Below are 13,190 nucleotides of genomic sequence, written 5' to 3' on the forward strand. Positions count from 1 at the left end.
TTTCCGGCTTCTAGAGACCACTTACATTCCTTGGTTTATGAGTCTTTCCTCCTTTCTCAAGCCAACAGCAGAGCATCTTCAAATCTTTTGGACTAGAACCTTTTTTTCTTTGGTCACATCTTTCCTGATTTTAACCCTCTTATCTCTGTCTTATAAGACCTATGTGATCATATTGGACCCATAGAGATAATCTAAGGTAATTTCCCCATCAAGATTATTAATTTAGTCACATCTCCAAAGTCCCCTTTCCTATGTAAGGAACCTAGAGGTTCTGGGGTTTGGGATATGGACATCTTTGGAGGGCATTATTCTATCAGATTCTGCTATGTATCAAATATTGTCCTAATTTCTTTTCCTTTTTAAAAGATTTTATTTATTTATTCATGAGAGACACAGAGAAAGAGAGGCAGAGACACAGGCAGAGAGAAGCAGGCTCCTTGCAGGGAGCCCAATGTGGGACTTGATCCTGGGACCCCAGGATCACACCCTGAGCAGATGCTCAACTGCTGAGCCACCCAGACATCCCCAATTGTCCTAATTTCTGAGAATAAATTAAAATGCCCAATATTTATGGGATTCCATTCACTGAGAAATACTGAACAGTTATACATAATCTGACTTATGTCTTAAAAACTCACACTGAGTGATCCCTGTGTGGCTCAGCGGTTTAGTGCTTGCCTTCAGCCCAGGAAGTGATCCTGGAGTCCCGGGATTGAGTCCCACGTTGGGCTCCTTGCATGGAGCCTGCTTTTCCCTCTGCCTATGTCTCTGCCTCTCTCTCTCTCTCTCTTTCTCTCTCTCTCTCCCTCTCTCTCTCTCTGTCCCTCATGAATAAATAAATGAAATCTTTAAAAAAAACCTCACACTGACTCTTTAAACAAAATATAGTACAGAGTGGAAGCATGGCAGAATGGTAACAGTTGTATAATCAAGAGCTGTGTGAGAAGGTCTGTCTTTATTCTTACTTTTCAATTGTCTTGAAAAACTGGATAAATCATAATTTACTTAATTTTGAAAATTGAGAAAAACTGGGCACGGAACATGTCTTACTTTAGTTGGGGTTGGAGGTAAGAATTAAAAATTGGTTTCAAACATGCAGAAATTGAGAATTCCATTAGACATCAAATCAGAGACAGCAGTTAGACGTGTGATTTTGAGTTTAGGCTAGCGGATAGGAGTGAAAATCAAGAAATTTGGAAATCAATGTATGCACTTTTCTGTGGGACTTCATGATTCAGTAGATCCAACAATACATATAATGTCTGTGATAAATACAGATGCTATATGAAATCTCTTACAAGCCTGAATAGCAGAATCATAGCACAGACATCTAGGAGTTTAGAGTAAAATCTATGCCCCCTTCTGAAAGTATCTATTTATTTTGAAGAACCAGCTCCTGGTTTACATGTAGGACATCATAGGGAATGAATGCCTAATTAGAGAACATCAAGTGAGTAAAATTTCAGCTGCTCATCAAGAACAATGTTACCTGAATCTCTAGGTAATAAGGTTGAGTACTCAGAGCAGCAATTTATCCAGAAGTTGAAATGGTGTATAGGAAATCAGGTTCCAAGAGGGCCAAGAAGTACAAGTAAGTTGCATGATCAAGATTTCTTTGACAAATTCTTCTAAATTGTCTCTTCTCTCCTGATCTTCATCTGTATTTTTGTGGTGGTTCCTTATGACCACCTAACTCAAGAGCAGAACCTTGAACCTGGTTTACAGACAGTTTTTCATGATTTTCTGGCACTCACTTAAAGTGGATGGCTGCTGAATTTCAGCCTTGCTTAGTTTTGGCCCTGAAGAATGGTGGCGATAGAAAATCCCCCAAATGTATAGAACTTTAAAGAGCACATTTGACTTTTTACTTTGGCTCAAATGAGAGATATTTAGAAAGTGCACTGATACATGGACAGTTGCTAATACAACATGGATTTGGACTGCACAGGTCCACTTGTGCATGGATGTTTTCCAGAATATAATAGAGTATTATAAATATATTTTCCCTTCCTTAGGAATTTCTGAATAACATTTTCTTTTCTCTAGCATACTTAATTGTAAGAATATAGTATATAATTCATATAGCATACAAAATATAACACCTGTTCATCCACTATGTTATTGTAAGAGTTTCAGTGAATAGTAAGTTATTAGTAATTAAGTTTTGAGGCAGTCAGACATTATATGTGGGTGTTCAGCTGCATGGGGGTGCTGGCACCCAGGTCTCCATGTTGTGCATCAACTACAGTTTGGAACTGAATAATCAGGGACTCTAAAAAAACAAGATTGGAACATTGGGGTGGCTCAGCAGTTGAGCATCTGCCTTCAGCTCAGGGCGTGATCTTGGAGTCCTGGGATCGAGTCCCATATCGGGCTCTCTGCATGGAGGCTGCTTCTCCCTTTGCCTGTGTCTCTCTCTCTGTATTTCTCATGAATAAATAAATAAAATCTTTTAAAAAGAACAAGATTGAAAAATGGTGACAAGATAAACAATTAGTACAAAAACCTTGTTTTTAATTGCATTTCTATGCTTTCCTGGTATCTTTCCCTTTTTAAATTCTATATAAATTTTCCCCTAGTGATTTTAAGATCTAATCTTATTTTGAATTCTAGTGGTAGCTATCTTTAACTTTTCAGTAATATACTGGAATTCACATTTACCTGCCATGTTAACTGAAATAATTTCTCTATAAATGCTGACTAATCCTAACTAAAAAATTTAGCCCATTTCTATTTCCCCTTATAGAATCATTGAGGATTTTCATAACAATGACCTTGAGTCATGAAGATAAAATTGAATTATGTTAATATTTTCTGTTTATATGGTGAAGATTTTCATTAGATAAAAATATGTTATCAAAAAATTGAAATAAAAACAAAGTATTGGAACTTAAAAGTTACTTTTCTATAATACCTCATTCTGGGATAATGATGAAGATAATTAGTTATGCTAATAAACTTCCCATATCCATATACATTTATAGTATTTGCTTAGCAAAACAAATTTATGAAGTCTTTGCAAGTTTTCCATTAATAACATTAGAGAAGTCCATGAAATCTTTTGTAAACTATGGATAATTTGTGTTTAGTTTCAGAGTTCTGGGCTTGAGTAAAGCTCTCAAGTGTGATAATGTGGACTTCTAAGGTAAATGTTAAACTTGGCAGGGACACTCCATGAAGACTGAATATGTCATTTGACCTCTTGGTGACTCTGTGGCCTCATTTATAAATTGGACTTTATGTTGAAACACTGCTGGTAGTATGATGATGTAATTGGCTCCAGAGCTCTCCAGAGCACCCTCCAGAGTGTGAAAGATGCCTGGTGCTTGAACCAAACTATCAGAAAAATAACAGTGACAAGGAAACAAATCTGAAGAATTAAAAATAGCTGATAGAATCTAGCAACCTAGATTCTGCTCGGAATTGTAACTTCAGATGCAAGCTCTAAAACAATGGCCAGCCTATTTCTATATAGAACTGGTTCTTCTGCATTTTTTTTTTATGAACCTCTACTACTGCATCTCTTGCTACCAATATCCTCTGCCCTCAAATTTTAAGCATAAAAGAAACTTTGGGCAACTAATTTAGACATTGTCATATAAGTGTCAACTTTTCTTGCAAATCTGTCTTAAATATTTTACTGTAAGTCAGTTTGGGAAGCACAAGGGGATGCTGTATCTACAACTACTTCAGTCAGTATCTTGTAATTGCATTATTCATTATTATTTTTCCAAATATAGATAGACCTGTAAGAAGCAGGATGAACATACATCCTTCAAACTGATTTGATGAAAGTACTGGATTGGATCAGTCTTTTAATCAAATTTTATATACCTGAAGCATCAATATATGAACAAAATAAAATGTTACCAGAGATTTTAACAAGATTTTTAACTCTTTTGAAGAAGAGCCTGAAAAATAGCTGGAACAAGTAAGATGACTATACTGTTCTCATCTCATTTAAAATTTTAACTTCTATCTGAATTGGTTTTCCTCTTAACCAATTACTAAATCCATTTTGAAAGTTTCAAGGAGTTGTATTCAAGAATTTGAGGTCTTTTGTGAGAGTGGCCTTCTGAGAACACAAAAGCTCTGTGATTGCTTTCTCTTTACGTCTGGAATCTAACAGAGCACTTTGGAGTCAGAGCTGACAGATAAAGAATGAAGTCTGACTTGGAATTTTGTGGAAGGGGTGTTTAGAAAGTGAATAAAACTGGAATTTATAAGCTGCACAAAATTAGCTAGTGTGACTGTTTACATTAAATGTCTCCAGCCTCTTGCAGGTCAGGTGACGTCCTCCAGCTTCCTGCCATTAAGGTAAGACTCATGTCATTCTTGACAAGTCTTGTTAGAAAACATAAAACATAATCCCAATTGCTTTGTAAAAGTTAAATAACAAGATTACAAATCAAAACAAAAACCCTGAGAGAGAAGCCTTGAGAACAGTAATTTTAAAGGTAGCTTTACTTTTCTATTAAAAAAAAAAAAAAGGTTGGAAATTGGTGAACTAAGAATAGCTAGACGTAAGACCAAAAGAGAAGGAGAAATAGGCAATAGAAATGCTCCTGCTCTGATGAAGATGATTAATACTTGGTTAATACTACCTTGTGAGGATGGAGAATTGATCATTTCCTTTAGTGGAGTGTACCTTGTGCTTTGGGAATTAGGGGCCCAGAGGATAAACCTCACTCCTGTTTTATCAACTAAGCCAAAGTGCCCTTCTTAGAGTTTTTTGTTATACTGTTATAGATTTCCCATTTTTTTAAATGCTGTGGTCAGAGAGAGAATGGGGAGTTCTGCCTTGTAATCAGCATTTTTGTATAGGTTCTGATATTCTCCAGTTAAGCTGCCAGTCAGACATTCAATGAGCTAATTGCTCCAAAGCTCATGTTATAAATAATGAGAATTAATGAAAAAAGGAAAGGTATGGTCCTTACACTTATGGAATACTCTAACAAGGAGGAGTAGATATAAGACATTCCAAAGACACTAGCTAAGCAATTGTTTCACTGCTAGTGGACTTTGGAAGAAAAGCTCAGTTTGACTGCAGTCTCATTTAGTCTAGTGCATCAGTGTGTGTGGAAGTGGGGTTGGTTGGGGGTAGAGTTGGATATCTGTTCCATGTGGTCACTTCCTCTTTGAGGCCCACAGTGTATTTTTTGCCTTGGGTGAGGATTTGCATTGGGGAGAGGGCATTCAGTATCATAGGCCATTTTAGGTGGCGTTCAGCACGAGGAATAGTTGAATGTCAGCTGGGCACCGTCCCAGGACTTAGGTATCACTCCTCTTGATTAACAAGAAGAGTTGGCTCTTCTCAGGAAGACATGTTTTCTGGACTACAACAGGAAGGACAGCTATTAAAGCTCTTTGGTAATGGTATTTTACTGGGCCCACTTACATGGAGATTAAACCTGAAGGTGCTGATCTGGCTCCCTAGTGGTATTGACAGAGATAGTTTTTTGTGAAGAGCTAGACGATTGCTTGAGCAGGTTTTGTTCCTGTCCAGTTGATCTGCATGTGGGATCCCATAGTTCTGGGATCCTACCCCTCCACCATGCTCATACCCCTCTTCACCATGTCTCTACTCCAATATTATCCACACCCTGATACATGTATCTAGTTTCCAGGGGTCAAGGGAAACTAGCTCTGGTGATCAAAAATTAAATTTTTTTGTTATTGTTTCATAACTGGAATACTGCTCTTGAAAGTCAAAACCAAGAGTCGGACTCTTTTATTCTTTGATTCTCTTGTAAATAAATTCTCCTCTGAAGCAATGAAATGTCTCCTAACCTTCAGAGAGAGAAAGGGGGAAAATAGTACTGGTTAATTAATAAATGTTTCTATACTACAGTAGTAGTAAAGAATTTCATGTATCTATGTGTTAAGGATTAGGGCAATTCCTATAAAGACTGAAGAAACATGTATAGTGAGATGAAAAAATGAATGAGAAATCAAGAGGTTTTGATTTTTATTCTAGCATATTGGTCATATGAGTAGGGCAAAATATTTAATGTCTGTAAACTCTGGGATCTTTCCCTTAAAAATGTTATAAAAATACATATCATGCCTACTATATGGGAGGTGCAAGAATTTAAAATCAGTCTCTCTCATTCTGAATTTAGCCTCTACTTCTTAGCTCTGAGATTTGCCAAGTTATACAATTTTCCTAAGCCCCAAGTTATACAATTTTCCTCAACAGAGTTGTATTAGAATGAAATAAAATCATATATATATATGATTAGTATATAGTATTTATATACATATTATTATATATGGTATTAATAGCTATCCCTGAAGAAATCATTCAGTAATTAGCTATTATTCCTACTGCTTCACCCCATGTAAGTAACAAATGTGTTCACACACACTATGATGTAAAAAGATTCCATACAATCATTTTTTTAGACATTTTGATAGGCTTTTTAAAAATTTATTTACTTATTTATTTGAGAGAGAGAGAATATGAGTGGGAAGAGGGGCAGAGTGAAAGGGAGAGAATGTGGAGCAGAATCCCCACTGAGTGTAGAGCTCAAAGTGGGGCTCGATCCCACAACCCTGATATCATGAACTTAGCTGAAATCAAGAGAAGGACGTTTAAGCAACTGAGCCAAGCAGGCACCCCTTGATAGGTTTTGTCCTAAAATCAATTGTACATGAGCCTGTGTTTGTAAATTTAGCATTTTTTCCCCTTGAACACGATTCAGTGTTATGAACATCCACTGCCATGGGACGTTAACTCACACTGCTTATTTTTGAGCCTGCTTACTTTGTAAAAATGATTTCCCATGCTTAGCTATTGGAAATAATACTCTAATGAACAAAGGAGTACAGGTATCTCCTCAAAATAGTGATTTCATTTCCTTTCAATAAATACTCAGAAATGTACCAAATGGTACTTTTAACTTTTTTGAGGACCCTCCATACTGTTTTTCACAGTGACTGCACCAATTTACATTCCTACCAACAGTGCACAAGGGTTCCCTTTTGTCCACATCCTTGCCAGCACTTGCTATCTCTTGTCTTTTTAGTAGTAGCCATCCTAACAGGTGTGAAATGCTATCTCACTGTGGTTTTGATTTTTTTTTAATTTATTGGTGTTCAATTTAACAACATATAGAATAACACCCAGTGCTCATTCCGTCAAGTGCCCACCTCAGTGCCCGTCACCCAGTCACCCCCACCTCCCGCCCATCTCCCTTTCTACTGCCCCTTGTTCGTTTCCCAGAGTTAGAAGTCTCTCATGTTCTGTCTCCCTTTCTGATATTTCCCACTCATTTTTTTCTCCTTTCCCCTTTATTCCCTTTCACTATTTTTTATATTCCCCAAATGAATGAGACCATATAATGTTTGTCCTTCTCCAATTGACTTATTTCACTCAGCATAATACCCTCCAATTCCATCCACATCGAAGCAAATGGTGGGTATTCGTCATTTCTAATGGCTGAGTAGTATTCCATTATATACATATATGTGGTTTTGATTTGTATTTCTCTGGTAATTAGTGATGTTGAGTACTTCTTCCTGTACTTGTTGGTCACTTAAATGTCTTCTTTGGGAAAATGTCTGTTCAGATTCTCTGCCCATTTTTTATTGGAATGTTTAGGGTTTCTTTTGTGATTGAGTTTTTTGAGTTCCTTATATATTTTGGATATTAACCACATCAGATATGTAGTTTGCAAATATTTTCTCCCATTTTTTAAGTTATCTTTTCATTTTGTTGAGAAGCATTTTGGTTTGATGCAATTTATTTCTGCTTTTGTTGTTCATGCTTTGGGTGTCATATCCATAAATTTATTGCCAAGACCAGTGTCAATGAGCTTTTCTCTATATTTCCTCCAGGAGTTTTAGGATTTGGGGTCTTACATTTAAGGCTTTGGTCCATTTTGAGGTTTTTTTGGGGGGAAGTGGCATAAGATAGCTGTCCAGTTTCATTCTCCTGCATTTGAATATCAAATTTTCTTAACACCATTTCCTGAAGAAACTTATCTTCTCTCCATTGAATATTTTTAGTTCCCTTGCCAAATATTAATTGACCATATCTATTAATTGATCATATATGCCTGAGTTTATTTCTGGGCTCTTGATGCTTTTTCATTGGTCTATGTATCTGTTTTTATACCAGTATCATACTATTTTTATTACTTTAGCTTTGTAATATAGTTTGAAATTAGGAAGAGTGATGTCTACAGCTTTGCTCTTCTTTTTCAGGATCTGTTGGCTATTTGGGGACTTTTGTGAATTTTAAGGTTTTGTTTCTATTTTTGTAAGAGAAGCCATTGGAATCTTGATAGGATTGTATCAAATATGTAATAAAATTAATTCTTTTAATTCATGTACATAAGATATCTTTCCATTTGTTTGCACCTTCTTTCAGGTTTTTAAATAAATGTATTATAGTTTTCAATATAGATCTTTTATCTCTTTGAGCAAATTTATTCCTCAGAATTTTATTATTTTTGATGCTATTGTAAATGGGATTTTTTTCCCCTTTAGTTTTCAGATAATTCATTGTTAAGGTATAGAAATGTAAGTGATATTTGTATATTTATTATTCTACAACTTTACTGAATGTATTCTAATAGCTTTTTTGGTTGAGTCTTTAGGATTTTTCTATATACCAGATCAGGTCATCTGCAAATAGAGGCTATTTTGCTTCTTCTTCCTTTCTAATTTGGGTGTCTTTTATTTCTATTTCTTGTCTGATTTCTCTGGCTAGGACCTCCAGTACTATGTTGAATAGGGCTGGTGAGAGTGGGCATCCTTATCTTATTCCTCATTTTAGAGGAAGGGCTTTCAATCTTTCACCATTGAGTATGATATTAGCTGTGTTCCTGCCATATATTCCCTCTATTATGATGAGTTATATTCCTTCTATACCCATTTTGTTAGACGTTTTTGGATTGAATGGATGTTGAATTTTGTCAAATGTTTTTTATGCATCTATTGAGATTTCACATAATGTTTATCTTTTGTTCTATTAATGAGATGTACCACACTTATTTATTTGCATATCTCAAACCATCCTTGAATCCCAGAGATGAATCCCATTTGATTATGCTGTGTAATCCTTTTAATGTGCTGTTGAATTCAGTTTCCTAGTATTTTGTTGAGAATTTTTGCATCTATGTTCATCAAAGATATTGGCCTGTAGTTTTCTTTTTTTTCTTTTTTTTTTTTTGTGGTGTCTTTATCTAGCTTTGATGTCAGGATAATGCTGGCTTAGTAAAATAAGTTTGGGAGTGTATCATCCTCTTCAATTTATTCTAGAGTTTGAGAAGGATCTTTAAAGGTTTGGTAGAATTTATCAGTGAAACCACTTCTCCTAGACTTGTGTTTTGGGAGGTTTTTGATTGCTGATTCAATGTTCTTGTTATTTGTCAGTTCAGATTTTCTGTTTCTTCATGATTCATTTTTGGTAGATTATATTTCCAGAAATTTAGGTATTTCTTCTAGGCTGTCCAATTTGTTGGTATATTTTTATTCATAGTAGTCTCTTATGGTCTTAGGTGCCCATTGATGGATGAGCAGACAAAGAAAATGTGCATACAATACATCTGATATATCGTATTCCATAGATACAATGGAATATTATTCGCCCTTAAAAAAATAAGGAAACCCTGCTGTTTGCAATAACATGGATGAACCTTCATTATGCTAAGTGAAATAAGTTGGAGATAGACAAATACTTATAATTTGATTTATATGTAGAATATAAAAAAAACAAATTTGTAGAAGCAAGAACAGATTGATGGTTGTTAAGGGTAGGAGGTTTGGTGGCAGAAATGGATGAAGATGATCAAAGGGTACAGACTTCCACTTATAACATGAATAAGTTTTGGGGGGTATAATGTATAGCATGGTGGCCACAGTTAAAATATTTTATTGTTTATTTGAAAGTTGCAAAGACAGTACATTTTAAAAGTTCTCACCACACACACACACACACACACACACACACACACACACACACACAGTAACTATGTAAGGGGATGGATGTGTTACATAGCTTTGTAGTGGTAACCATTTTGCAATATATATGTATATCAAATCCTTATGTGTATACCTTAAACTTACACAATGTTTTCAATTATATTTCAATAAAATTTGAAAAAATAAAAAATAAAAATGCCTTCCTCTCTGCAGTTTAACTGTCAGCTGTTACTTCCTAGGACTGTCCTTTTATTTACTTCTGGTGGCCAGAGATACAGCTTGCTGTCTTCAAGATAATATGTTTTGGGAAATTAGATCATTGCCTTGTTTTAGAACTGTGTATTAAGAAAGAATAATTATCTATGGATAGAGTTAGAGATTAAGGACTGCTTTTTAATTTGAGGGAGTTTTTTCTGTGTATTGGTTTTCTTATTGGCTGATCCAGATTGATGATGTAATCATAACAGGATGTTAAAATGGGACTCTTTACAACTCAGTTACAGTTGAATAACCAGCAACATAGCTGGCAAGGAATTTAATATTCAAAAGTAAGGGGCTAGGTTACATATAATAGAAAACAGATTTTGTAACTTTTTTATTTTTCAATGAAGAGACTGAGAAATTATAATTTGAAGAGAGAATTTTCTTCAATGGAAGTTGTCGGTGAGGAAGGGGAAAGAATTCCTTTAATCTTATTTTAGATCTGATAGAGGTGTTCTGATACCAGTTCCATGGAACATGGGGGACTCACACTAGAAAAAGGTGAAGGGCAAGAAGGTGGATGAACAAACAAAGTGGAAGAAGTCACTGCATTTCCATCTACCAGCCAGAGGTTCATTTCAGGAGGGCATAATGCTAGGGAGGCACTCTGGGATTGTCCTAAATCTTGCCCATGAAGGCCACCTAGAGAAATGACTAGGCCTCACCAGACATAGCCTGATAGCATATTAATGGCTGCTCAAAGGCTGAGTCAGGAGTCTTAAGACAATCCTCTGGAGAAAATTCATTGATCTGCGTTAGAGCAATTATAGTTCAGAGAGTCTCAATTGTATTAGTTTTTTATTGTTGCTGTAACAAATTACCACAAATGTAGTGTCTCAAAACAACACAAAGTTGTTCTCTTGCAGTTGTATAAGTCCGAAGTCTAACTTGTCTAAACTATATTCTTTCTGGAGACTTCCAGAGAATAATCTGTCTCTTTGTCTTTTCCAGCTCCTAGAGGCCACCTGAGTGGAGTTGTGTCTCCTTCCTGTACTTCCAAAGTCAAATATCTCTCTGTCCCCTCTCTTCCATTGACATATTGCCTCCTGTGTCTTGGACCCTACTGTCTCCTCCTTTAATGAGAACCCTTGTGAGGACATCAAACTCACACAGATAACCCAGGATTATCTCCCTGTCTCAAGATCCTTAATTTAATCACATCTGCAAAGTTTCTTTAACCATGTAGAGTAACATAATCACAGTTTTTGAAAATTAGGACCTGGATATCTTTGGGAGGGGTGCTATTCTTCTATCTACCTTACCCGTGAAGGAAGGCAGCCCAGGAACCCACCAAAGTACCAGGAGAAGAAGAATAAACTTTAAACAGTGCCAGGCTAAGAGAATCTTGGCACCTACTCAAAAGAGTAAAAATCAAGAAGACATTTTTCTGCCTCTTACTGCTCTTCCTTCTCTTTCCTTAACCCAAAGGATAAGAAACTTCTGTTAGCAAGCTGGGGAGGAGGAGAAAATACAAGCTAGGGACACAGGGAAAAATGAATAATTTTCTCCTACTGTAAAATTTCTCCTATTGGAAAATTCCCACCTAGGACCATGTTGAGTTGAAGGAGAGGGGAAGTGTTTACTTTGAGTGAAGTTCAAAGTTGATCATACTATGGAATGAACATTATAGTTGGTGGCTCAAAATTACTAGAGGATATTGTTATTATTATTGTCATCTAAGAGTGACCAAATTATGCCCAATACTCATCTAGAGATGGTAACAAATTAGATCCACAAAGTAGATTTGAATAGGCAGTGCCAGTGGATATGGAGGTGGGAGAATTAAGCTGGTTCCTTATTGAACTTTGAATATTATGCTTCATCAACATAATGGTTATATAATAAAGACCCAACTTGCATTGTTTGATGAACACACACACACACAAAAAAACCAGACAACTGAAAGATGACAGAGGTTATCATGTAATTGGACAGTTAAGAAGACATTACCCTGAACTAGAGTTTGATGTTTTAAATCCTGCTCTTTCCAAGGCTAAGAAATGTTTTAAGGGGTGGGAAAAGAGAAATAAGTGAACATAGAAGCTATAGAGAAGTAATTTGCTGACAGTGCAAACAGAAATAGAAACAACTGAAGTGGCATGATATGGAACCTCTGGTAGCCATATAAAGCGATGGCAAAGTACAGAAATTGTCACTGGGGGAAAAGAGGAGAAAATGTATTAATAAAAACAGAAATGTAGTTTGGGGGCATTTAGTGAAAGGGCACACTTAAACACCCTTCTGATATTAAGGTCATATAACAATATAACAAAGGAATGTCAATTAAATAACTCTCTCTTTGACTGTTCCAGGAAGGACCACTTGTCCCTTCATACCTCAGTTATCTCTGAAATTCTCATTGTTCTACAACACAATACTACATTGATGTTCATAATGCCTTGACCTCATAAAAAAAGAAAAGTTATTTTTTAAAGTATACTATTTTCTATTGCATGAACATGAATAACACATTTTAAAAGGATTGCCATTAAAAGATTTATATAAAAGAACTGCAGTAACCAACCTCCAATATAGTGCTCAACGATCCATTTCCCCCAGAATTCTTACTCTCCTTCACTGAATCAGGGTTTGCTCTGGGGGACCAATAGTATAAAGTGAAAGCCATGATACATGATTTTGGAAGCTAAATGGCATTATAATTTCTGCCTTGGTCTCTTGGATCACTTGCTTAGGGACAAGTCAGTAAGCTACCATGCCATGAGAATATTCAAGTAGCTCTGTGGAGAAGCCCATGTAGAGAGGAACTGTGTGTCATTCCCATCCAATAGCCAGCACCAGTTTTCCAAGTTGCATTTGAAAGAACCCCCTTGGAAATGGACCCCAAGCCCAAGTCAAGCAGTCTGGTAACTACAGCCCCATACAGTATCTAACTGCAGCTTCATATTAATTCTTGAGATAGAACCACTAAATGAACCACTATGGAATCCTCATCAACAGAAAGAGAGAGATTATAAATGGTGGTTGTTTTAAACCACTAT

The 13,190-nt window shown here is 36.0% G+C and overlaps 1 protein-coding gene and 1 long non-coding RNA gene across 4 annotated transcripts in view; one reads left to right on the forward strand and one right to left on the reverse strand.

Annotated features, from left to right (window-relative positions):
• The window catches only part of LOC119870828 (cornifin-B-like), a 174,898-nt gene that overhangs the window by 142,485 nt on the left and 19,223 nt on the right, over positions 1-13,190 (forward strand). The window lies entirely within an intron of this gene.
• LOC119875975 overlaps positions 1-13,190 on the reverse strand; it is a 151,065-nt gene that overhangs the window by 81,210 nt on the left and 56,665 nt on the right. The gene's annotated exons all lie outside the window — the stretch shown is intronic.

The sequence above is a fragment of the Canis lupus genome, chromosome 1 (genome assembly GCF_011100685.1).
Source record: "Canis lupus familiaris isolate Mischka breed German Shepherd chromosome 1, alternate assembly UU_Cfam_GSD_1.0, whole genome shotgun sequence".
Classification (NCBI taxonomy): Eukaryota; Metazoa; Chordata; class Mammalia; order Carnivora; family Canidae; genus Canis; species Canis lupus.